The following is a 27,006-nucleotide window of genomic DNA, read 5'->3' on the forward strand; positions in this document are numbered from 1 at the left end:
TACCCTGCAATGAGTATCCCTAAGCCTAAGATCGGATTAACACAATGAAGAATTTAATAGAAGGCAAGAGTAAAGACCATATAGTACAATACACAAACAGACAGACACATAGCATGCTAAATCAAAAATTGGCTAGCTGGTATTTTGTAGTTTCCCAGGTGCCACACAAAGCCCAAATGGGACAAAGAGTTAACCAGATGCGGCCAGTCATCCGAATGCAATACTGAAGCTGCTCAGAAGCAGCGCAGACGCTGTTCAGAAGTGACAAATTCACCCAGAATGCAGCACAAACTGCTCAGAGTGCAGCACAAGCTGCTCAGAAGTGACAAATTCACCCAGAATGCAGCACAAACTGCTCAGAGTGCAGCACAAGCTGCTCAGAAGTGACAAATTTACCCAGAATGCAGCACAAACTGCTCAGATGTGACAATAATGTCACCAGATGCGATGACTCGCCAGAATGCAGTACCCACTGCTCAGATGTGACAATAATGTCACCAGATGCGATGACTCGCCAGAATGCAGTACCCACTGCTCAGACGTGACAATAATGTCACCAGATGCGATGACTCGCCAGAATGCAGCACCCGCTGCTCAGATGTGACAATAATGTCACCAGATGCGATGACTCGCCAGAATGCAGTACCCACTGCTCAGATGTGACAATAATGTCACCAGATGCGATGACTCGCCAGAATGCAGTACCCACTGCTCAGATGTGACAATAATGTCACCAGATGCGATGACTCGCCAGAATGCAGTACCCACTGCTCAGATGTGACAATAATGTCACCAGATGGGTCGAGGGGACGTCTCCCGAGACCCTGCTGGGGTCCTATAGCGCGTCCGCCAGGACTGTGCCAGCCCAGAACCAGAGCCTGCAGGCAATTCAGACCAGAAAACACACGGCAATGCCTTACTCACCGGTGGAAGATGTCACTTATGACTCTATGATCAGGTGTCTGGGTGGGCTTGGGGATCCCGGACGAGCCCCCATATGTTGTGCCCAAAGGCTTGAGATCCCACAAGGACCACCAGAGACCACGATCAATGCAAGAGGCAAAGAGTCATTTATTAGCGAGTTCGAACCCGGTCCTCTGCGTCCTTAATCAACGACGCTAGGAGAGGCCCCGAGCCCTCGTCAGCAGGGTTTTTATAAGGAAAAGCAAGCAGTTTTACAGTGTTCTTCTAATTGGCTAACATTCGAACAGCTAAACCTCCCCTGGTTGGGTCTGGTCAATCTATTTGATTTTCATTGGGTCCGGCCAGAACTGGACGGTTCTAGAGGAAGAAGGGAGGAGGGAAGGGGTGAACTATTCAGGAGCTGAGTCGGGGCTAGGCCCTGCTCTCGTCCTTGACGGATAAGGTCTCCAGGCAACTGCACATTCCTCGGACAAATGTCTCTTAACAACCTTGGTAAGCACAGGGGCCCAGCAGTCCTGTTTGTCCTTGAGACAGTTAGCAGCACAGATACCACCCTGCTCTCAACAGTCTAATCCAATTTCTGATAAATCACAGGTGTATTGTAGGTGCTCAGTAAATACTTGATGAGTAAGAAAGTAGATGCCTTTACAACAGTACTTGAATTGTATATTAAAGAAAACACTTGAATATAATAAATTATATGCTTATGGTAAAGATTTCCTTGTTTCATGAAGTCTATCTACATCGTTGAAAATGACATCTACAGCACACCCTTGAGTCTAGAATTTTTTAACTTCTCAGAAGCTTCCATGGCAAAACTTCTTGACCCAAGTCACCATTTTGATAAAACAGAAATAACTGGAAATCTATTACAATCATACATGTGACTGGAAGATATCCAAAATCATTTAATCTTCCACTCTAGATCTTTCTTCGATATGAGTTTACAATTTGTTCTTCAGTTTTAAATAAATACCAGTTTCTCCCTTAAAATTTTCACCCTGAAAGAAAATAAAATTCCTTGATCTTGCTCTAACACAATCTAGGTATACCATACTGATCCCCAACTTCCTTACTTATCAAATGCAAATAACACCAATCCCTAAGTGACAGTGCTATTCTGAGGATCAAGTGATAACTTGATAACTATTGAAAATGCAAAAATTCTTAATAATACAGCAAAGCTTTAGGAACAGAACAGACTACCTATTATAAATGTGCACAGCCAAAAGTTGCATTTTCAAAGAATTATCTAACAGGCTGTGATTGGTTCTTATATTTGTATACATACACCTGACAGTAAGTTTTGACCTATGGTAAATAAAATAGGAAGTCTAGGAATAAAGGAAAAAGGAAGGGGAAAAAACCTTATAGACTAAGTTTGATTAATAAAATAGAAGCAATGAATTTGTTGAGGTAGAAATAATGCTAACTCTGGCCTTCAGTATTTTACTTCTGAAGTTTATGCAAGTTCTTTTATATACAGTCTTAGTTTTCAATCTTGACAATTTCATTAATAATACTGAAAGATTTTAAAATATCATTTCATTTCATCTTCTTCCTAAAGCTCCTTGAATCTTTGTCAGTAAAGACATAAATTGTCATAGCCTATTCCAATTGAACTCTGAAGTACGAAATTCTTTTTGCTCAGCCAACCTAAATCAACCATGCAATGTAGCCCCTTTGGGTAATAATTATACCTAAAATATGCTCTTGAGTAGAAAAAGAAAACATCTCAATTCCAGTTTCTTTCCATTCAGGTTTAAGATAAACTGGTTTATGTATTTCTTGGGTCTCCTATTTGAAAGAACAAACCTCTCCATCTCCCAGAATTTTTGCAAATATATGCCTATGAATTATCTAGCCTCCTTCCCCTCACACACATTATTTATATTTTTAATAAATTATCAAAAAGCACAGGTTACAAGTCATTATTTGTATATACTACTTAATAGATGTATTAGTAAATCAATTTACAGCTGGTTGCAGTGGTGCATACTCTGGAGGCTGAGGTGGAAGATCCCAAGTTCAAGCGAGGCCAGCCTCAGCCACTTAGCACAGCCCTAAGCTACTTAGGGAGATCTTGTCTTAGGAAAACAAAACAACAACAATTACGAAAAAGGATTGAGCATGTAGCTCAGTGGTAAAGTGCCCCTGGGTTCCAATCCCCAGTATCAAATAAATAAATATCAACTTAAAAACAGCAAGATTAAGTTTTATTAAACAGCTTTCTAAATGTGCTGCCAAGTGTTCCACGTAAGCAATTTCACTCCAGCACCCATATGAAAGATTTCTTATATCCTCAAAGTATTTTTATTCATTACACCAGTAAATTTTTCACATCATCATCAATAACCTAAAGAATTAATATTGATAAAGGCATTTTATGCTTATTGAGAAAACAGTTCTCCATTAGGCAATAAAAAGAAACTCATGGTCAATTTCAAGGTTCTTCTCATTATTTAATGAGAGTATTAAAGGTGTAAATCTGAAAAACATTGAAATGAGATTCTAGATTTATGCATTGTTTTGGACACTAAAAAATACAAGCAATGAGATGATTCATCAGTGAGACTTATTTGGTGTTATCAGAATGTCTGTGATAGTCATGATGCTCAAGGTGGGGGGATCATGTGATTTATATGAGGGCCATTATGTTTCTCTCTCTCTCTCTCTCTCTCTCTCTCTCTCTCTCTCTCTCTCTCTTCCATGTGGTAACCTAACACAGCAATAGTAAGCACCCCCTTGGCTATACTGTCTCTTCCCCCAAGTGCTGGACTGTTTGTGCACTCTAAGGGTCGCCTCACTATCCTGCTTGACCGAGAAAGACCCCTTCATATATCTACACTCAGGGAGAGTGATGCTGTCCCTTTCCCCAGACTAGAGTCACAACTGGGAGTCAGGGAAGCAATATAAGAAGACATGACCAAAATTATCTTTCTGTAATCTGTGCACACATTTTTTTTTTCAAAGCTAATCCAATGCTTTGGGAACATATCAGCACTTACATTGATTAAAATAATACCTCTCCATTGTAAAAAATCATTATGTATAGCACAATATATAAAAATAAGAACATGATCATAATCCTACTACCTAAAAGCAAACAGTTTTTGGAAATTCTCTTGATATATAAATGGCAAGTACAAACCAAGTATAAATCTATGCTATATACTTTAAATACTGTTTTTTATTTCAAGAGAATTTTTTCTACAGACAGAAACTTAATCTTTGATTCATCCCTATTAAAATTTCTAGAGCCCATTCAGAATTTTCTTAGAAACATCAGAATTTTTCAGTCAGTTTTCTCCTCTCCTTTATCTCCAGAATCATATTCAATTTTTGGTTCAGAACCAGCACCACCACACTGGGGAGGATCTATCATCCGATACCACTCTTAGTCTGCATTTATTCTCATTGGTCTTTAATGAGATATTTGATGTGCTATCTAGTCTTCTTTTATTAAGCAGGGATTCTGTATATTTCTCTTTCCAACAATGAGGGCTTTACATTGTCCAGTTCTCTTCCACTTACAGCCCCACCCTGTTTGAGGGGTAGGAAAAGCAATTAGCTACTCTCTCAAAACTCTGTGGCCAGAAAACATGGAATGGAACCACCATTTGACCCAGCTATCTCACTCCTCATTTTATACCCAAAGGACTTAAAATCAGCATTCTACAGTGACACAATCACATCAATATTTCTAGAGCTCAATTCACAATAACTAAACTATGGAACCAACCTAGATGCCCTTCAACAGATGAATGGATAAAGAAAATGTGGTACATACACACAATGGAATATCACTCAGCCTTAAAGAAGAATAAAATTATGGCATTTGCAGGTAAATGGATGGAACTAGAGAATATCATGCTAAGGAAATAAGCCAATCCCCAAAAGCCAAAGGCTAAATGTTTTCTCTGATAAGCAGAGGCTGCTCCATAGTGGGGTGGGGTGGGTAGGTAAGGGAAGAATGAAGGAACTTTGGATTATGCAGAGGGGAGTGAGGGGAGGAGTGGGGTGGTGGGAATGGGAAGGACAGTAAACTGAGGCAGACATAATTACCCTATATACACATATGATTACACAACTAGTGTGACTCAGCACCATGTGCGGCCAGAGAAATGAGAAGTCATGTTCCATTCATGTATAATGTGTCAAAATGCATTCTACTGTCATGTGTAACCAATTAGAATAAAGAAAAAAATTTTAAAAATAACAACCACTCTGTGGCCGTTTCCTGAAACCCATCTGCCCAGTAACATCTGAGGCTCTTGCTTCTCCATGTCTTAGTGATCATACTAAACACAGGACTTCTCTATGGCTTACTGGGCAATATTATAGTTCTCTTCATACTGTATGAAGGAAAGGTATTTCCTAGTACTACCTAGAGTATTTTCTTCCAGTGTATTCTCATGAAACAGCTACTGTTTGGCAGTGGGATTGAAGCTGGAGACTCCTACAGGCTTTTCCCCACAGTAGCCTTTCATTCCAAGCAGAGCTGTCAGCAGGGTGAGGTGAGACAACAGCTCCATGCTGAAAAGCTTCCTCATTGCTGAGAGAGCTCTCAGGATATGGATGCTTTGAAGGCTGTCCAAGCAGAGTGTACTTCTAAAGACTGGGGATTTTTTTCAAAAATAGATGTGCTCCTTTTGTAAATTTATATCATCATTTTATGCAAAAATACTTCAAGAGGAATATAATCTATACCGCTTAGAAAGGAAAATACACCTTATATAACAGCACATTTATTAAACATCAAGTGGATTAATTGTGACAAAACTTCTTCAAGATAAACAAAACCAAAGTTGTGGGTAAAACTTCCCATTAGGATTTACCAGCTCATGCCCATAACTCTCTACCTCCAAGCAGCAGGTGTTTTTAAACCAAGGTTACTAACTGAAAAAATTTCTTGGCTAGCAAGGAATTCCCCTTTGAACAGCGTGTCACCATACAACTGGGCACTTCTCTTGTCACTTTTGCACTGAGAAATTGCAAGAGAGGCGCCAGTCTCTGTCTCTGGACTGTTCAAAGACCAAGATTCATTCACCACTCCTGACATATATACTTGTATATATTTGTGTATACATACTTTTATACATTTATATGTACATTTTTATCCATATATATATATATATTTGTATACATATACGTCTTTAAATTTTAATTCTCAGAATGTTTATGCATAAAAGGATTCAATGGAGTTAAAATGAAACATTCAGAATGGTACAAAATGTTTGCAAATCATATCCCTGATATGACCTTAATGCCCAGAAAATATGAAGAATTTCTATAACTAAACAACCACCACAAAAAGTCAAATAACTTAGTTAGAAAATAGGTAAAGGACCTGTTTCTCAAAAAAAAAAAAAAAAAAAAAACATAAACTACTAAAAAGTGTAAAATAAGATGTTCTCTTCACTAATAATCTCAGAAATGCAAATCCAAACTAAAATGAGGTACTACTTGACATTCATTAAAATGACGAAGAGGAGAATGAAGAAAAAGAGAAGGCAGTGGAGACTGGGAAAGAGGAGGTGGGGAAGAAACAGACAAAAAAGAAAATAAGTGTTGGCAAGTGGAGAAATTGAAACCCTTGTTCACTGAGATGGGAATGTAAACATTTGCAATCACTATGAAGAACTGTATGGCATTTTCTCAAAAAAATTAAAAACACTTTTGGTGTCTTTGTCACACACAAAATGTTTTCTTCTGAACTGGGAATTTACTACTCCAAAGTTGGCATTTTTTTTTTTCCAATTGGCTCATTTAATCATATCATCTCCCATACTCTGAAAATATTAACAATAGTAGTATAACAGTAATAAAAATACTTGCTTTCAGGTTGGGACTGTAGCTCAGTGGTAGAGTACTTGCCTCACAAATGTGAGGCACTGGGTTTGATCCTCAGCACCACATAAAATTAAAGATACTGTGTCCATCCACAACTAAGAAATATTTTTAAAAATATAATTGCTAATTCTTAACAATCTGTCAAAATTAAAAATAGAAGTTTGGTTCTCCAGAAGAACAGAACCAACATGATAAATATGAAGTATGATTATCAAAAAGGGATTAATTAGATTGACTCACATGACCAGAAATTGGATAGTCCCTCAATGTCTGTCTGCAGACTGGAGAGTTGGAGGTACCAGCAGCCACTCAGTCCAAGAAGCTCAAGCCTCTGAATAGGAGGGACCAAGGATGCAACCTCAGTCCAGGACCAAAGGCCTAGAAACTCCCTGACCATCTTCCAGACAGTCAGGTTTGGGACAGTGAAACAGCTGGAGTCTGAAGTCCTCAGGAGTTCACAGCAGCAATCCAAACACTAGCTCAAGAAGAACTGAGCCTGTGTCTGCTGCTGCTTCCTTCTTCCACCTTTTGGTTCCATCCAGGTCACCAACCTATTAGATTGTGCTGTTCACATTTATGTGGGTCTCCTGCTCACTTTGTTATCCCACACGTGAATCATTCCTAGAGAGACCCTCATGGACAGACTCAGAAGTCTCAATCTTAGGGATCTCTTAATCCAATCAAGTTGACAATTCAGACACATATACTAAAAATGCCTGTGCCTATGTTTTAATGTAATCTACCCTCACCCATTCCAACACAGTGAAAAATAATTGTGTCTTTACTTTTGAGTAGTATGCACACCATGTCAACTCAATATTTTATTAGAAAGTCTATACTTAGGCTTCTCAAATTTATTGGGTTTATGAATCCCTGGAGAATCTTGTAATGCAGATTCAACCTTAGTAGGTCTGAGATGGGACTGAGAGTCTGAATTTCTAACTGTTCCCAAGTCATACTCATAATGCTGATTTGTGAGCCAAACTTGGAGTACCAAGGTTATATGGTTATGCATATTAAACAAAAATGTAACACCAAATTGATTTCTAATACACTGTATTTCTTTAAGGGATAATAATGCTAGGTTATTTCCTTATATGTTTACTTATACGAACCTTGGAATTGTAAGGATGCACCAAAACTTAAATTTCAATAGAAAAGGCATTTAAGTATTTCAGTAGAATAAGTAAGAATGAATAATACAGAAATGTGTATCATGCTAATATCACTATGAGTTTGTTATGGAACATTTAAGAATGTGTAACAATGTTAGTGACACAAGTTATATTTTATTCTAATAGTTTGTAAAGGTTAATTAGTTATTACATTCTTAATCATATGCTCAGAGAAAGAGGTCATTTTGTGGTTTTATATTTCAAAAAGGAAGGCATTTGGTTTGGGGTATTTTTAAAAAATTTTTTATATGTGATAAGCTCAGAATTTTGAAGAGGATCTAAATAACAGAGTAATATGTACATAATTTGTATTCCAAAATTATGAGTCGTCTCTATAAGAAAAGTCAGTCTACAGAAGGAAGTTTTCTCTGGAACGTATGTTGTGGAAAGATGATTTTGCCGAGGGTTTCAAGATGGCGGACTAGCGGGAGGCTGCATTTCACGTTGCTCCAGGACTCAGGATTCAAAAGAGGAGATAGTGAGAGACTTGGGACCAACTCAAAGCCGCCGGGTGAGTCTCTCCCGTTGGGGAGGCTTCCCGGATGGGGCGGTAGCCCCGGAACGCAGGGAACTTTGTGAAGTAGAGTTGCTCCGCGAGACGCCCCTCCCCCTGCTGGAGCAGTAAACACGGACAGCAGGGAATTTTGCAGAGGAGGCCGCGCAGCACAACGCTTGGTTTCGGAGCAACCTGCCGGGGCTCGGCGGCTGCCAGAGGAAGAGCTGGGTGGTGAGCTGTTTGGACTCAGCAACCTCCTGAACAACGGGGTGGGGGCTCTCCTGAGGAGGTGGAGGTGCGCAGTGAGTTGCTTGATCTCCAAGCGCCCACACAGAACACTGGGTGGCTGCCTGGAGGAAGAGGTGAGCGGCGGGTCACTGGGGCTTGGAGCATATGTACGAGGCTACAGGTGGCTGCTCAGAGGAGGGGTCGCATAGCCAGGCGATTAGGTGCAAAGCACGGTCTGGGGACCTAGGCGCCTTTTGGTGAAAGAGCTACACAGAGACAAGCTGAGGGGCAGAGTGAAGGTTCCAGGACTGCAGGCAGCTTCTTTGAGGAGGGGCAACCTAAGGAGACTCGTCTGCGAAGGGCAGGGCTCCCAGGCCCAGGAGGTAGGTCCGGGCCCCTGGGAACATTGCCTGGGAAGGCTGCCCTGCCCTGGTGGTTGTTGTGGACTGAGGGGAACCTCTAGGAGGGGAACTGACCAGCGAGACCTCCCCACCAGGTGAGTCTTCCCTGCTGGGTGAAGTTTTCCCACAAGGACAGTAAAACCAGAGACACAGGCCCAAACAGGCATTGCCTCAGCCCACAGCCTAGTTCCCCTTTGGATGACCATTGGTCAACAAGTAGAGGCACCTCTGCCCACTAGCAGGGAATATACCCCACCTGAAAACCACCACCCCTAGAGAGGCAGCTTCCTTGGGGAGCACTGCAGTATCAACTGCCTCTAAGACTTCAGGCTACTGAAGGATAAGAGGGGATACACTAGCAATCTTCAGGGACATTATAAGTCAATAGAGGAAATCTGCAATATCTTAACATCCACTGATACCTGAACGACATGAGAAAACAAGGGAAGAAAATGCCTCGAACAAATCTGGATGTTACATCAATAAAATCCAATGACAGCATGGCAGAAGAAATGACAGAAAGGGAGTTCAGAATGTACATAATCAACATGATAAGGGAAGCAAATGATGAAATGAAAGAGCAAATGTAGGCATTGAATGAATGGACCAATCGACAGGTAAAAGAGCAAATTCTGGAAGCAAAAGAACATTTCAATAAAGAGTTAGAGATATTGAAAAAAAACCAAACAGAAATCCTTGAAATGAAGGAAACAATAAACCAAATTAAGAACTCCATAGAAAGCACAACTAATAGGATAGAACACCTGGAAGACAGAACTTCAGATATTGAAGACAAAATATTAACCTTGAAAACAAAGTTGAACAAAGAGAGAAGATGGTAAGAAATCATGAACAGAATCTCCAAGAACTATGGGATATCATGAAAAGGTCAAATTTGAGAATTATTGGGATGGAGGAAGGCTTAGAGAAACAAACCAAAGGAAGGAACAATCTATTCAATGAAATAATTTCAGAAAATTTCCCAAATCTGAAGAATGAAATGGAAAATCAAGTTCAAGAGGCTTATAGGACTCCAAATACACAAAATTACAACAGACCCACACCAAGGCACATTATAATGAAAATACCTAACATACAAAATAAAGACAGAATTTTAAAGGCTGTGAGAGAAAAGAACCAAATTACATTCAGGGGGAAACCAATATGGATATCAGCAGATTTTTCAATCCAGTACTTAAAAGCTAGAAGCGTCTGGAAAAACATTTTTCAAGCCCTAAAAGAAAATGGATGCCAACTAAGAATCTTATATCCAGCAAAACTTACCTTCAGATTTGACGATGAGATAAAATCCTTCCATGATAAACAAAAGCTAAAAGAATATACAAAAAAGAAAGCCACCATTACAGAACATTCTCAGCAAAATAATCCATGAGGAAGAGATGAAAAACAAAGAAGCAAATCAGCAAAGGGAGGAGCTATCCTAAAGGAACTCTCAAATAAAGAGGAACCAAGTCGTGTCAAAAATAAACAAATAAGTGAATAAAAAGAGTCAAATGACTGGGAATACAAATCATATCTCAATAATAACCCTGAATATTAATGGCCTGAATTCATCAATCAAAAGACATAGACTGGCAGATTGGATAAAAAAGAAAGATCCAACAATATGTTGCCTGCAAGAGACTCATCTCATAGAAAGAGATACCCATAGACTAAAGGTGAAAGGATGGGGAAAAACATACCATGCACATGGACTCAGCAAAAAAGCAGGGGTATCCATCCTCATTTCAGATAATGTGGACCTCAAGCCAAAGTTAGTCAGAAGGGATAAAGAAACATTTCATACTGCTTAAGGGAACCATAAATCAGCAAGACATAACAATCATAAATATCTATGCCCCAAACAGTGGCTCACCCATGTATGTCAAACAAATCCTTCTCAATCTCAAAAACCAAATAGACCATAATACAATAATAGTAGGTGATTTTAACACGCCTCTCTCACCACTGGACAGATCTTCCAAACAAAAATTGAACAAAGAAACCATAGATCTCAATAACACAATCAATAATTTAGACTTAACAGACATTTATAGAATATATCATCCAACCAAGAGTGAATACACTTTCTTCTCAGCAGCACATGGATCCTTCTCTAAAACAGACCATATATTATGCCACAAAGCTAATGTTAGCAAATACAAGAAGATAGAGACACTTCCTTGTAATTTATCAGATCATAATGGATGAAATTAGAAATAAATGAAAGAGTAAAAAACAGAAATTACTCCAATACCTGGAGATTAAATAATATGCTATTATATGATAAATGGATAACAGAAGATATTAGGAAGGAAATTAAAAAATTCTTAGAGGTAAATGAGAACAAAGAAACATCATATCAAAATCTCTGGGACACTATGAAAGCAGTACTTACAGGAAAATTTATTTCATGGAGCGCATTCAATAAAAGAAGTAAAACTCAACAAATAAACAACCTAACACTACAGCTCAAAGCCCTAGAAAAAGAAGAACAGACCAACACCAAAAGTAGTAGAAGACAAGAAATAGTTAAACTCAGAGCTGAAATCAATGAAATTGAAACAAAAGAAACAATACCAAAAATTGACAAAATAAATAGTTGGTTCTTCGAAAAAATAAACAAAATTGATAAACCTTTAGCCACACTAACAAAGAGAAGACAAGAGAAAACCCAAATCACCAAAATTCGGAATGAACAAGGAAATATCACAACAGACACGATTGAAATACAAAACATAATTAGAAGCAATTTTGAAAATCTATACTCCAACAAAATAGAAAATTTCAAAGATATCAACAAGTTTCTAGAGACGTATGAATTGCATAAATTGAACGAGGAGGACATACACAATTTAAATAGACCAATTTCAAGTAATGAAATACAAGAAGTCATCAAAAGCCTACCAACAAAGAAAAGTCCAGGACCTGATGGGTTCTCAGCTGAGTTCTACAAAACCTTTAAGGAAGAGCTCATTCCAATACTCCTCAAAGTATTCCATGAAATAGAAGAGGAGGGAACTCTCCCAAACTCATTCTATGAATCCAATATCACCCTGATACCTAAACTAGACAGAGACACATCGAGGAAAGAAAATTTTACACCAATATCCTTAATGAACATTGACGCAAAAATTCTGAACATAATTTTAGCAAATCGCATACAAAAACATATTAAAAAGATAGTGCACCATGATCAAGTGGGTTTCATCCCAGGGATGCAAGGTTGGTTCAACATCAGGAAATCAATAAATGTAATTCACCATATCAACAAACTCAAAGTCAAGAATCACATGATTATTTCAATAGATGCAGAAAAAGCATTTGATAAAATATAGCACCCCTTCATGCTCAAAACACTAGAAAAAATAGGGACAGTGGGAACATTCCTTAACATTGTAAAGGCCATCTACGCTAAGCCTATGGCTAATATCATTCTAAATGGTAAAAAACTGAAAGCATTCCCCCTAAAATCTGGAACAAGGCAGGGATGCCCTCTTTCACCACTCCTATTCAATATCGTCCTTGAAACTCTAGCCAGAGCAATTAGACAAACTAAAGAAATTAAAGGGATACGAATAGGAAAAGAAGAACTCAAACTATCCCTATTTGCTGATGATATGCTTAAATACTTAGAGGAACCAGGAAATTCCACCAGAAAACTCTTAGAACTCACAAGTGAATTTAGTAAAGTAGCAGGATATAAGATCAATACTCATAAATCTAATGCATTTTTATACATAAGTGATGAATCTTCAGAAAGAGAAGTTAGGAAAACTAGCCCATTCACAATAGCCTCGAAAAAAATAAAATACTTGGGAATCAATCTCACAAAAGAGGTGAAAGACCTCTACAATGAGAACTACAGAACACTAAAGAAAGAAATTAAAGAAAACCTTAGAAGATGGAAAGATCTCCCATGTTCCTGGATAGGCAGAATTAATATTGTCAAAATGGCCATACTACCAAAAGTGCTATACATATTCAATGCAATTCCAATTAAAATCCCAACGACGTACCTTACAGAAATAGAACAAGCAATCATGAAATTCATCTGGAAGAATAAGAAACCCAGAATAGCTAAAGCAATCCTTCGCAGGAAAAATGAAGCTGGGGGTATTACAATACCAGAACTTCAACTATACTACAAAGCAATAGTAACAAAAACGGCATGGTATTGGTACCAAAATAGACAGGTAGATCAATGGTACAGAATAGAGGACATGGACACAAACCCAAATAAATATAATTTTCTCATACTAGACAAAGGGGCCAAAAATATGCAATGGAGAAAAGATAGCCTCTTCAACAAATGGTGATGGGAAAATTGGAAATCCATATGCAACAGAATGAAACTAAACCCATATCTCTCACCGTGCATGAAACTAAACTCAAAATGGATCAAGGACCTCGGAATCAGACCAGAGACCCTGCATCTTATAGAAGAAAAAGTAGGTCCAGATCTTCAACATGTCGGCTTAGGACCAGACTTCCTCAACAGGACTCCCATAGCACAAGAAATAAAAGCAAGAATCAACAACTGGGATAGATTCAAACTAAAAAGCTTTCTCTCAGCAAAGGAAACTATCAGCAATGCAAAGAAAGAGCCTACAGTGTGGGAGAAAATTTTTCCAATCATACCTCAGATAGAGGACTAATCTCTAGAATCTATAAAGGACTCAAAAAACTCAACACCAAGACTACAAATAACCCAATTGACAAATGGTCTAAGGAAATGAACAGACACTTCACAGAAGAAGACCTACAAGCAATCAACAAACATATGGAAAAATGTTCAACATCTCTAGTAATAAGAGAAATGCAAATCAAAACCACCCTAAGATTCAATCTCACCCCAATTAGAATGGCGATTATCAAGAATACAAGCAACAACAGGTGTTGGCGAGGATGTGGGGAAAAAGGTATACTCATACATTGCTGGTGGGGTTGCAAATTAGTGCAGCCACTCTGGAAAGCAATATGGAGATTCCTAAGAAAACTTGGAATGGAACTACCATTTGACCCAGCTATCCCACTCCTTGGCCTATACCCAAAGGACTTAAAATCAGCATACTACAGAGATACAGCCACATCAATGTTCATTGCTGCTCAATTCACCATAGCCAGATTGTGGAACCAACCTAGATGCCCTTCAGTTGATGAATGGATAAAGAAACTGTGGCATATATATACAATGGAATATTACTCCACCATAAAGAATGATAACATTATGGCATTTGCACGCAAATGGATGAAACTGGAGAATATCATGCTAAGTGAGATAAGCCAATCTCAAAAAGCCAAAGGAAGAATGATCTCGCTGATAAGTGGATGATGATACATAATGGGGCGTGGGAGGGGTTAGTTTTAGGGTTAGAGTTAGGGTTAGGGAGGGGGGCAAGAATGGGGGAAGGAAGGACTGTATAGAGGGAAAGGAGGGATGGGAGGGATGGGAGGGGTGGGGGGAAGGGAAAAAATAACAGAATGAATCAACCAACATTACCCTATGTAAATTTATGATTACACAAATGGTATGCCTTTCCTCTATGTACAAACAGAGAAACAACATGTATCCCATTTGTTTACAATAAAAAAATACAAAACAAACAAACAAAAAAAACAAAAAAGATGATTTTGCCAACACCAATGTTCTGACATGCAATCTTCTTTATTCCTTGGCCCAGTTTATATGAATCATGTTCTAGTTTATTGTATTTCAAGGGAAGAGAAGTATCTACTGTGTGTAGATGAAGGTTAGTCCAAGTGTATCCAAGTGTATTAAAATTAGTATTTTAAAAAATATTTTTTAGAAATGAACTCTTTTTGGTGATACTTGTTCTTAATCTTAAGGCTAGGTATTTAACCAGAACATAATAAAAGTACATGTCATCTGTTTCAAATCAACAAACCTGTTTTTTCTACTTTAAAATAGCCATTTTTTCCTAAACTCAGAATGTTGCTTGTTACAATATACCTGCAGGCTTTGCAAGACTTTACTTCAAGTCATGTCAACTATTTTATAAAACGGTGAATTTAAAAATGGTATTGATTTTTCCGGTTTCAAATTATAATTACAAATTGTGCATATGTGAAAAATACAGTAACCTAAATATGACTGAGAGGTAAAGATAAAAAAATAGGTGCTTCATATGTATTTCAAAGGCCACATGTCCATATTTCTTAAACATATTTCATAATCGTAACCTGTGTCTGTTATGTCCTTTGATTAGTACTTTACTAAATAATTGTCTACATCTGAATGACAAATAAAAATATAATAGCTACTACATTTATAAAGCCCCTTTCCCCTTTGGTTACTCACAGTCTTTGGAACTGTTCCTCTTCAGCCCTGGGATCCTGTTCTTGGAAGGGTTCCAGGTGCTGAGCGCGTTGTGCCTTCGTCGCTGCCTTCAGGGCGGCGGCCACTGAGTGCCACAGAGCCGGCCAGGGCCGGGGCCGCCGGTGGTCCCACGTAGTGGCTCCTCCTGGCAGCCTCTTCTGAGCGCCTATTGGAGAGGCTGCGCAGAGCCGAGTGAGGCGCCTTTCCACGTTCAGTCCTACCGGTTCAGTCCGGCCCAGGAGGGCTTTCTTCCCCTGACTGGCTTGGTCCGCCTGTCACCTGGAGCAGCAGAGAAAGTAGAGTCTCAGCCTTTCTTCGCAACTCCTGTACCGGCGTTCCAGCTCCACCCGCTGCCTGCTGCCACCAACCTGGGACCCCTGCCCTTCCACGCCCGATCCGATCCCCTAGCTCTCCGACCCTGCTTTGGTCAACTCACTGAGAAGCCTGCGCTGCCGCTGCTGAAAATCCCTGGCCAGTCCTGCAGACTCCACGCGCTGTGGTGTCCGACCCAGACTTACCCTAGCCTCCCTTCCCTAGTTTCCCAGGAGCAAATTCATTTAACTTTCCTCAGTTAGAAACCTGGCCTCCTGGGCACAGTGGTGATGCCTGCCTTTAATTCCAGGGGACTCGACCTGGGAGGCTGAGGCCAAAGGATCACAAGTTCAAAGCCAGTCTCAGCAATTTAGTGAGACCCTAAGCAATTTGGCGAGACCCTGACTCAAAATTTAAAAATAAAACTAAAATGTGATGGGCATGCATCTCAGTGATTAGAGCCCCCTGGGTTCAATCCCCAGTACCAAAGCAAAACCAAACCAAACACATACACGCAGGAAATGTGGCGCCTGTGGTGTCTCAACTCTCCCTTGCTTTAGAGACCCTTTTAAACCCCCTTTGGGGGTTTTACCAGTGTCAGATTTTGCAGGCATGTGATAATTTATTTCTAGGAATTTACAACTAAGTCTTTATTCAACTCCCCGCTTTACTCCTAACATCCCTTCCCCTGCTCTTGGATTCTTCAAAGAATTGCAGGGGGGCTAGGCAGAGCAGAAGTAGAACTCAAACTGTCCATGCTACACCCTATTAAAACACCTGGAAATCTTGAATCTTAGAGACAGCATGAGACAAAATGCTGTTTTTGCTTTGGATCTTGTATTCCTTTCTTTATTTCTTTTTTTTAACAATATGAAAACCCTTGCCCAGGAAGTAAATGTACCCCCAAATAGTATTTTTATGTCCTGAAATTTGAGTCCAAGTGCAGGGGAGGGGATGTTAGGGTAAAGAAGGGACCTCAATAACCAGTCTATTAGGGTAGTGTACTCTCATGGTCATGGTCATACTGTAAGGGGAAGAAAGTGTTACAATAGGACTGGAAAGTGAGTATGTTTTCCAAAAGTCTATTAATAAAATAAAACTATATTTCTTTGAAAAATATCACAATGTAAAACATTTAATATTTTGCAAAGGATTTGCATTCTAAACATTATAACATAAAAATATTATACATTAAGATTTATCTGCAGTTATCTATATTTTCTTCAATTGTTAAAACATATTCCTGTTTCTTGTCAATGATATGAATTTATAAGCAAACTCAGAATTCACTGATAAATACTGAAATTGTTCAAATTTGTATCAGACTAACCAATATAATCTCACCTAGACAGTGAACATCACCTTATTATATTTTCAACTCTTGTCCTCCAGAAGATAAAATCACTGTGACACACATATATAACTATAGGAAATTAAGAGAGCAGCAACAGTGGGCAAAGATAGTATAAAGGAGATTTGCTGCTTTTACATCTACCAGAATAAACTGGAGCTCTCCTGCACTAGGGGCAGCTGACAGTCCATTAACCCCCAATATCACAGTAACAGTATTCAGGAAATATCACAATGAACCCTTAACTGTGGCTGATTTCCAGGATGATAGATGGCATCAGACAGTGCCAGATGAAATCACTCTTTTACTTACAACTTTAAAATCCTGGGTTATAGAGATGGGAAAATTTTAGAAAGTACCTTTGAAAGATATTTTACTAACCTTTAGAACAATGTCATTTCCATGTTTACCAAGTACATTCCAATACAGGCCATGTGGCAAAATATTCCTGACTTAGATTAGGTCTTTATCAGCTGTCAGAGGAAAATGCATTGTGACATTAAGGTCCATTTATGTTTCACATATGTCATAATGAGTTTTACTGGACAATTTAATGAACAAAGTATGTAAATAAGGTACTGTTGCCTCACTATCAGTAATATTTTAAAAACTGAATCAGAGACTATTTTACAAAGTTTCAAAGTGTAATTTGGAATTTAAAGCTCTACTAACAATTCTGTCATATTTGCAATGGATGGAAATTTTTTCTCCATCATTTTAGCACATTACACATTTTACTAAATGCTAATTTTCCTAAATCTAATTGTTTCCTGTATTAACTTTAGATGGCACTAAAATTTTTTCATGACTGGATAATTTAGTACTCATAGGAAGGAAATATAATGCCTTCCTAATATATATGACTTTTATAACTTTTAAATTGTATGCTATACAGAGGAAATATTAAATGAAATAATTCCAAATATGATTATGTACTTTGGTTTTTAGTTTAAAAAAGAAATTCCAGGCCCAATTCCTTTAGGCATTTCCCCCTGGCATCATTGGTGGCATTATCCTTGAAAGTAGGCTACAGAGAATTTTATAATGCAAATAAAGTTTGCTGTGAGCTTATTTCCTCAACTTGAAAGTCAGTTAACAGGAAGGAGATTAGGCAATATCTTACTGAGAATAGAGGAAGCTATTGGATGTCAACCTCCTTAGACACTGAATCCAAATCTAATCAATGTGGGTCTAAACAATCCTGAAATCAGTATGGGTAAATGATGTCTGATGACTCTGAAGGGTACATATCCAATTGATTTTCTTGGATTAGGTACTATGCATGTCATGGGGACATAAAATCTGGTATCATAGTACTCATTTTCAAGAATTAAAAAAAATTAGAAATAGTCAACAGAATCATCAATCCGAGTACCTCAGGGCAAGCACAATGAGAGAGGTAATGTTTTAAAATGGATACTGCAGCTACAGTAGAACATTTTGGAAATATGTGTGTTTTTTTTGACATAATGTCATGTGTTTTTATTTAGTGTACAGAGGCAAGACATGTTTGGTTGTTGCAGGAAAGGTAGTGAGTCTGGGTCTTCCTATCCCATCCTGACATTTCATCCATGTTGCTGCAATTCCTTTTAGGAAATATTTATTCTTACATACTTTTGACATTAAAAAAATTAAATCATATTGTCTATAAAACAAAAATAAACATCCCAAATGAACAATACATGGTCTTTAATTTTTATGACCTTGAATGTACTTGTTGTTTATTCATTTATACAGGAATCTCCCTTATTTTGCATTTTAAAAAATCCTGCATTGCTATTTCCTCACAAATAATGGTATTATTGTTGTTATAATTTTGCTTCTTATTTCCTGAAATGAGATGTCATTGCAGAAGATTAGAAATACATTTACTAATATCTATATATTTAGATAGATGCATAGAAGAGTGTTATCTTTAAGTTCATCAATTAACCATTGTGAAACTACTAGTCTAAATAGATAGTACATTTCATTAACAGAAAGTAATGAATAGGTTTTGAGCACACTAAAATTATTTAATTATTAGGGAAAGGAAAAAACAAGCTCCAATATTATTGCCACATCCTGCTTATGATAGTCTTGATCATAAAAATCTAAGAAATTATCTTTAATGAATAATGAAAGTAAACAATTAAGTTGTCACTTCATGCTTGTCATAAATATGAACAGATGCTTCACTAATTTGTCATCAATGTACTCTTAGAATCATTTAATTACTAATGTACATTAAAGTTTTATACTGGGGAATGCTTAGAATGAAGATGATGATTAGTAAATTATGCTACATTTTATAGAAAAATGCACAATATGTCACATAAAATCAAAATAGTAAAGTCTGAGGAGAACAATTCCCTATTTGACATGCTTGGTTGAACTAACATTGAAGTGTAAAATGGTTACTTTTCATACAGGTTTCAGAAAATAATTTGTTTAAAAACCAGTTCATAAATTTATGGTCTATAACAATAGCACTTCTCATTTACTTTTTGTTAAATGTTCCAATGTCCAGTTTGAATATTTAAACAAATGCCAAATAATCAACCAGTGCGCCATGGAATCTGTACCTCATAATATTGGCTGAATCTTATGGACATATAGATAATCATATTTGTTATTGGCTTCTAGATTTAAAAATGTATTATGTAAATGCATGCCTTAAATATGACAGAAATTACCTTGAACACCATAATGTAAGTACTTCTTTGTCTTACCAGAATTGACAAGGAATACAAAATTTATCTTTCATTATTGTAAAGACTATACATATGAATCTGAAATTTCTGTCTCAAAGAATGTGTTACTAGTAACTGCTGGGCTTTTTGCCCATAATTAATATGGCTTTCTTAAGATCAAAGATTGTTACATAACTCTGAAGAACGTGGATTAAATACCAAGTTCAATTTCTTTTTTGGTCAGCACTGAATATGGAGCATCAATGTATGTGTTGCAATAAGCTCCATGCTCTGATACATACTTTGGGGATTATAACTTCCTTGGGAAGATATTAGATTTTTAATGTAATATGCTACATTATTTTAGAACAAAAGAGTTTACCATTTTATTCCTTCTCCATGTCATTGAAACTGTGGAAGAAAAAGAATATACATTATGGTAAGGCAAATCTATAGTTTTGAACTGATGACTCATTTCTGAGATCTTTGTCTTCACTTTCCAGTAATAACTGAAGAGATATCATTGTTTTTCAAATCTTATAATTTCCAACAACTGTTCTATTTTTTTTTTTTAATATTGTAGAGGTTTATTTAACATCTATCTCATGAGAAAGACATTCTCAGGTCCTAATGTATCCTGGTGAACAAGTCAGATAAATCCTCTGAAAAGATATGAAGCTACTATTGTTATAGAAATTAAATTGGTTTGTACATATATATGTAGGTGACCATAGAAATCACAAAGTAATGTTTTTAAATTGAAAATATTTCATTACAACATTTGATGTGAGCTTCTAATTATTATAAAATCTACTCAGTTTTGATTCTGCTTCTCAAAATTCCCATTAATCTTACACACAGTGTACAAATTATTATCAGGTAGATAGTTAAGACAAACAGAATATTATTGGAAATAAACAATTTGTTTTATTTTGTTTTATTTTAAAGTATTTTTTAGATGTTGCTAGACCTTTATTTTATTCACTTATTTATATGTGGTGCTGAGAATTAAACCCAGGGTTTCACACATGCTAAGCAAGTGCTCTACCATTAAGTTACGACCCCTGCCCCAGAAATAAGCATTTTAAATACAAATTTCCATAAGAATGTTATCAACAATAGAAGACATAATTCAGTGTAATTAGAACACAGAAGAATTATTATGTGTTGCTAACAATTCCTTCTAATGCTCAAATGTAAATAAATCTCCTAGTGTAGGTGCAAGTTGAATGTAAAAATCTCATTTCCCTGTCTTCACATGAGATATGTTTGCCTTCTATTTAATATTTATCAAGTAGAATTTTCCATGTGTGCTAAAATGTAGTCACAAGTAAATATTCTTATTTTTCTCCAACTTTGTGATTGAAATAGTGATACTCAAAGCTACATCCTGCTCTAATGACTTATTTATGATTTAACTACTAGTAGAAAAATACTCATCCAAAGTTACACCATGGTGATATCTGATTACTTAAAGTAGCAAATAAATACAAAGCTTGTTGCAAAGGTATGTATCTAATTGCATATGTGAATTCAGTGTTCACTTTTTCTCATTGTAAAATATTCTTGCCATATAACCATGAGGTTTTCCAGTTCAAATTATGCTTTGTATTAAAGATGAAATATTCTAGGTAAGTCAGTGAATTTCTAATTTAGGCCAAGATATTTGTTCATACATAGGAATGAAGATTTCATGCCAGATTAGAAATTAGTCTAATTTATTTTATGTTCATAATAAAAATTGCACTTTACCATGTAAAATATATTTGATCAATGAATAGTTAACACATACCATCTTGATCTTTTATCAAATTACAGAAATTGATTAACTTGTTTGATGTCAAAATGTTGCATAATTGTTTGAATGAATAACGTGTTTGAATGAATATTAACTTTTGCTTACTTTGACTTATTGCCTATTCTCACTAATTATGGGTTTCACTTCTTGGAAAAATTACCATTTAGATTTATTGTACTCGACATTCCACATTCCACTCTGTAACTGCATGTAATAAAATGATCAATGTACTACCCTAAACTCACAAAGCTGCAATTTTGAAGTTGGTATCCTCAAGAATGCTGATTTTATAAAAATGAGATTTTCTAAAGCAGAACAAACTTACCAATCAGTGGTGTCCTGCAGCCATCATCTCTCCACAGACACAGCATTCAACTACACTCATGAGAGCTAAGGAAACAAGACAAAGGACCACAGTACATGATTTTATTATAACAATAAAAAAAATCACATTGAAGAAGACAGGGAAATTTTCCCATATCAAACACTACCCCCCAACTCCACATCATGTGGAATCAAGCTTAGCCTCAGCTTTGGAAGCCAAGTGAGTGCCTTCACCAACACTGCCCAACCTTGGGTAGCAGAGCATGGAACAAGACTTCCTTCACTGGTGGTATTTTAGGGCAGTATGAACAGAATTTTACCTTGGAATTAAATGCCAGACTTCTGAAATGGAATACTTGGGAAGATCTTAATGTCCTCTAGCCATAAGCCAGTGCTTATGGACAAGGCCTCTGAAAAAGTCCAGTGCCAGGTGGAGAGAGGCAGCTGCAGTCTATTTGACTTCTGTTCTGGCCAGCATCACATGTAGCTGGTTGCCACAATGTTGGTCCATGAGTCTGCCTCAGCAGTAGTCAGTCCATAGTTGTATGGGTCTTGGTCCTACCCAGTGCTGTGATGGTGTCAGTGAGCTGTGGACTTGGGGCATGCCACAGCCTGGTGACATTCATGCTACAGGTGTGGCATTGGATGATTAAAAGGTCTCCTCACAGAGATTCTTCCTGAGGCCTGGTAGAATCCCATAGTCTTAGACCACAGTTAAGTTAGCATGGAAGAGACAGTTGGGCCTAGGTTGACTTAAGGAAGAGGCTTGCAGGGATTGCCTATGGTTTTTAGATGTCTAAAATGACATGCTGAACAACACACTTCCATGACCAGCACAGCAACAACAAAGATCACAAGGAGGGGCAACAAGAGATTAAGAAAAACAAAGACATTTTTAAGAAAAGCTGAAGCGAGGTGGGACACTGTCCTCTAATAGAGGAACAGTGACTCGGGACTAGCTCAGCGTTTTTATTATATAGATTCTGATTGTCAGGAAGTTAAACTACAGAAGTTATGTAAATTGTTCAAAGCTTGTGAGTTATCAAGAGGCTTCTTTGTGCAATAAAAAGTTGCACAGTGAGAAACATCTTTCCACTATCCTGCAGTTACAGTGTTAGAAACATCTTTCTGTTACCCTGCTGTACCAAGAAAACCCATTGTCCTGGAACATCTATCTGATAGTTGTTGGCATCAGAGCCAAGTATCAAAGCTGTTAACTTATCCTCGCTTTTGGCAAAGAATGTTTTTCAGGCTTAGCTTTTGCTGACACCACAGGATCAGTTTATGACCTGGGCTTATTTATTCTCCACAACACACCAACCATGGTATTGGCATAAACCTAGACTGGGATTGCTCTCTAATACCAAAACAGGGATATCACACCAGTAGACTGTAACATACCTGGACTTAGGGCAAAATTGAGTGGTATAATACCAGAAGGGGACTACAGGATCAAAGGAAAGTAGAAGTCTGCTTAGAATTTGTTGAAAGACAGGCACAAGCAATGTCAAATTATAAAGACTGGAATAAATATGAATGTGTAGATGACATTGCCCACCAACAAATAGCAACTTTCAAATAAATATGACTTCATGTAACACTTAAAAGAAGGCACCAGATGCTGATGGGGTATTTACAAATTGAAGCACTTTTTAAGGAAGATTTTTTAAATTACTGTTTTAAAGAAAATAAGCTTCAACAAAACACACAAAGTTTTGTGATTCAATTTCTCTGAATTCACTAAATAAACATGCAGACCATTAAGTCACTGAAACTGGGTGACTTTCTCTGTCTCCTCTTGGATATGAGGAAGAAATGTGTACTTTCATCAACTCAGTCACCATGTATTTCTCTTGTTCACATCTGTCCTGTGCAATACCACCTGACTACCCAAATAAACTACCACAAAAAACCATTCTGGAATTCCAATATTTTACACACCATAAAGAATCTAGCCAGCATCCATGTTGAAATTAGAGTTTTGAGATAAAACTGAATTCACCTTTTTGGCTGGCAGGTGGAGTCTGCACAAGGTGCAGGCCTCTGTATTGGAGAAGTGTTGCAGCTTTTAATGGCAGGCCATGCCCTCCCGTGTTGTAGCAGAACCCAGCAGCTCATCTTCATTTCTCCTTATTTCTGTGTTCCTGTCTCCTAAATCAGAAGAATGAAATCCACGGAACATGATGAGTGAGTATGTGGATAGGAAATATTGAAGAACAGGGACAGAACTCTTGCACCACAAGAGGGGACCCAAAAGCAGGTTTTCTCCTACTGATTGTGCTAATCTAGGGGTTTACATAACACTTTGTTCCCTGCCTTTGGTCCATACTTATACAAATTAGGGTTTGGAAACTTCTAAGTTGCTCTTGGTTTAAATATATGCTAATTAGGGCTTGGAAACGTACTAAAACTATTGGCCAATTTTTGAGTCTCAACTTTCATTCAAATCTGTCCCACTTCAATTTTCCCATGGCAGGTCAGGAAGTAGGAGATTGCAGTCCTCAGAGTGTGCTTCTGTGACTGGCCTCCCGGGCTGCCACAGGGTGAGGAATTCGCGTAACCTTGGCTGGTCTTGGGGCTGACTGGCTGCACCTTGCCTGTATGGCGGGCTCCACTCGGCAGGGCCCTCCCACTACTAGGGATGCCACTTTGCAGCTCCACAGCTCTGCTGCTGCTTCTTGGCAGGAACCAGCTGGCTGACTGGGTGGCTTGGCAGGCCCAGAGCCTTGTCAATGTGACTAACGCAATGATGCATATGGATTTGCTTTTGCTGCCCTTCCTCTGTCAGTCTTCAACAGCATGTCCATACATAGACATGTTACCTGCAAAGAATTGCCTCTGACTTAAAATGAATCCTTCAATCAAAAGGCTCCAGCCTTACAAAAATCTACTATAAAAATAATGTGGTTACCACCTGGAAATAATCTCTTTGATATTGAATTGTTCTTCTACCAGATATGCTGTTTCAAGGCAGAATATGCAACCAAAGGAAAGGAATCAAAGGGTTTAGGGGGAGCTAGTGCTCTTATAAATATATTAAATAATTTATTTGAAGATTTTCTTTTTCTTTTTCATTTTTTTCCAAATCTGGGTTCTACTTAGGTAGAAGTTTTACTCCTTATGCCGGTATCCTTTTTTGAATAAGCAGATACCAACAGACTGAGGAGAGTAAAGGTCTCTGAGGAGTAATGAAGAGGTCGAAGAAGATTTGAGCAGCACCACCTCATATACTGTGTGGATCTGGCACGAGCTCAGCCAACTACACAGGATCTCCACAGGATAGACAACTCAGAGGAGTCCAATGTTGGGCAGAAATGTCTGTGCCTGGTGCTTTTGTAGTATTCAATTTTTGGCTATGAGAAAACTGGTAAGAAAATTGCCTTTACTCAGACATTGTGTGCAGATCCCCAAAATAGTACTTGAAGACTGTATGGTTTATGTAGTGTTTGAAGCTAAGTGGCAAGTTTTTGGTTTGTTTGTTTGTTTTAATTTCTCTTTCTTCTTCCTTTTTTTTTGGGGGGGGGTGTGTGTGGGTGGTACTGGGGTTTTGCATTCAGGAGCACACTAAGCTACATGCCCACCCTTTTATATTTTTTATTCTGAGACAGGGTTTTGCTAAGTTGCTTAGGCTGGCCTTGAAATTTTGATCTTCTGCCTCAGTCTTCTAAATCATTGGGATTATGGGTATGCCACACCATTCATGGCATGACAAGTTTTTTTAAGGGACATTTAAGTATATAACTTCCATGGCTGGCACTAAGACAAGGATAAGATGAATATTACCTTGTGACTGGCATCTTGCTATATTGGTTTATTCCAGTTTAGAAAGTGGGGGTAGAGTATAATTAGCATTTATAATAAAATATAGAGAGTTGATTTAATGAATGAGGACAGAGAAGGATAAGTGCAAGTGATTTAACACCAACTTTTGCTCATAAGTAATGATTAATAGGACTTCCTGAATCCCATAAAATCAGGAACTCAAAGAGCTAAAATAAAATTAGAATGTAAATATCAGGGTCACTTCTCTTGTCAAAAGTCTCTGATTAGAAGGAGAATAAATTATGTTATGTGCATGTATGAATATGACATAATGAATCTCACTGCTAAATATAAATATACTGTGTCAGTAAAAGTTAATTTTGAAAAATCCCTGATGATGTAAAATTCCAGTAGAAGTAAAGATGAGCATGGAAATAATTTTGGGAAGTGAAATTTAATCTGAAGTCATATATGTGATTTATGACCTGAAAAATTATGCACACTCATGTACATTACACGCGCGCACACACATTTGCATAAATATTAGTGTTTTTATACATGAATATTTAATGATGTATTCATCCAAAATTGTCTTTTAGAATTTATGCTGTCTTACAGAATATGAGAAACGGGAACAACAAAACTAGGGGGAGGAAAGGACAGTAGTATCTACCTTCATTGTTCACTGTTGAAGGAGGAGAGAGATCTATGGATCTTTGGCTCTTCAATTTATTAACCATGAATTTCAACCATTACTTTAGTTATTCTAGCTTGTCAACTTGTAAATTTAAAAATAAATCCAGTATACTGGGCAGTCATTGTTTTAATCATATGTAATCTCTCTTTTATTTAGTTGTAGATGGCACAACACCTTTATTTTATTTATTTATTTATTTATTTATTTATTTATTTATTTATTTATTTATTTTTATGTGGTGCTGAGGATCAAACCCAGTGCTTCACATATGCTTGGCAAGCACTCTACCACTGAGCCACAACCCCTACCAAAATGGCATGTATTATCTACTGGAGCCAAACCCAAGTCCATTTTCATTAAATGAATTCTTTTAGACAAATTACATAATTTAATTTCTTTTTCAAGCGGTACAGGGGTTGAACCTCGGGGCATGTAACTACTGAGACATCCTCAGCCCCCCTGTTTTTCAGACAGGGTTTCACGAAGTTGTTGAGCCTGGCTTTGAATCTGCTGTCCGGCTGCCTCAGTTGCCCGAGCCACTGGGATTACAGGTGTGCACTGCCACACCCAGCTACTTTATCTGCTTTCTTAACTGTAAAATGAGAATATTACTGAAATGTAAATACTAATAATACTGTTCAAAAGTTATCTATGTACAAAAACAATACTTGGC

The sequence above is a fragment of the Sciurus carolinensis genome, chromosome 5 (genome assembly GCF_902686445.1).
Source record: "Sciurus carolinensis chromosome 5, mSciCar1.2, whole genome shotgun sequence".
NCBI lineage: Eukaryota > Metazoa > Chordata > Mammalia > Rodentia > Sciuridae > Sciurus > Sciurus carolinensis.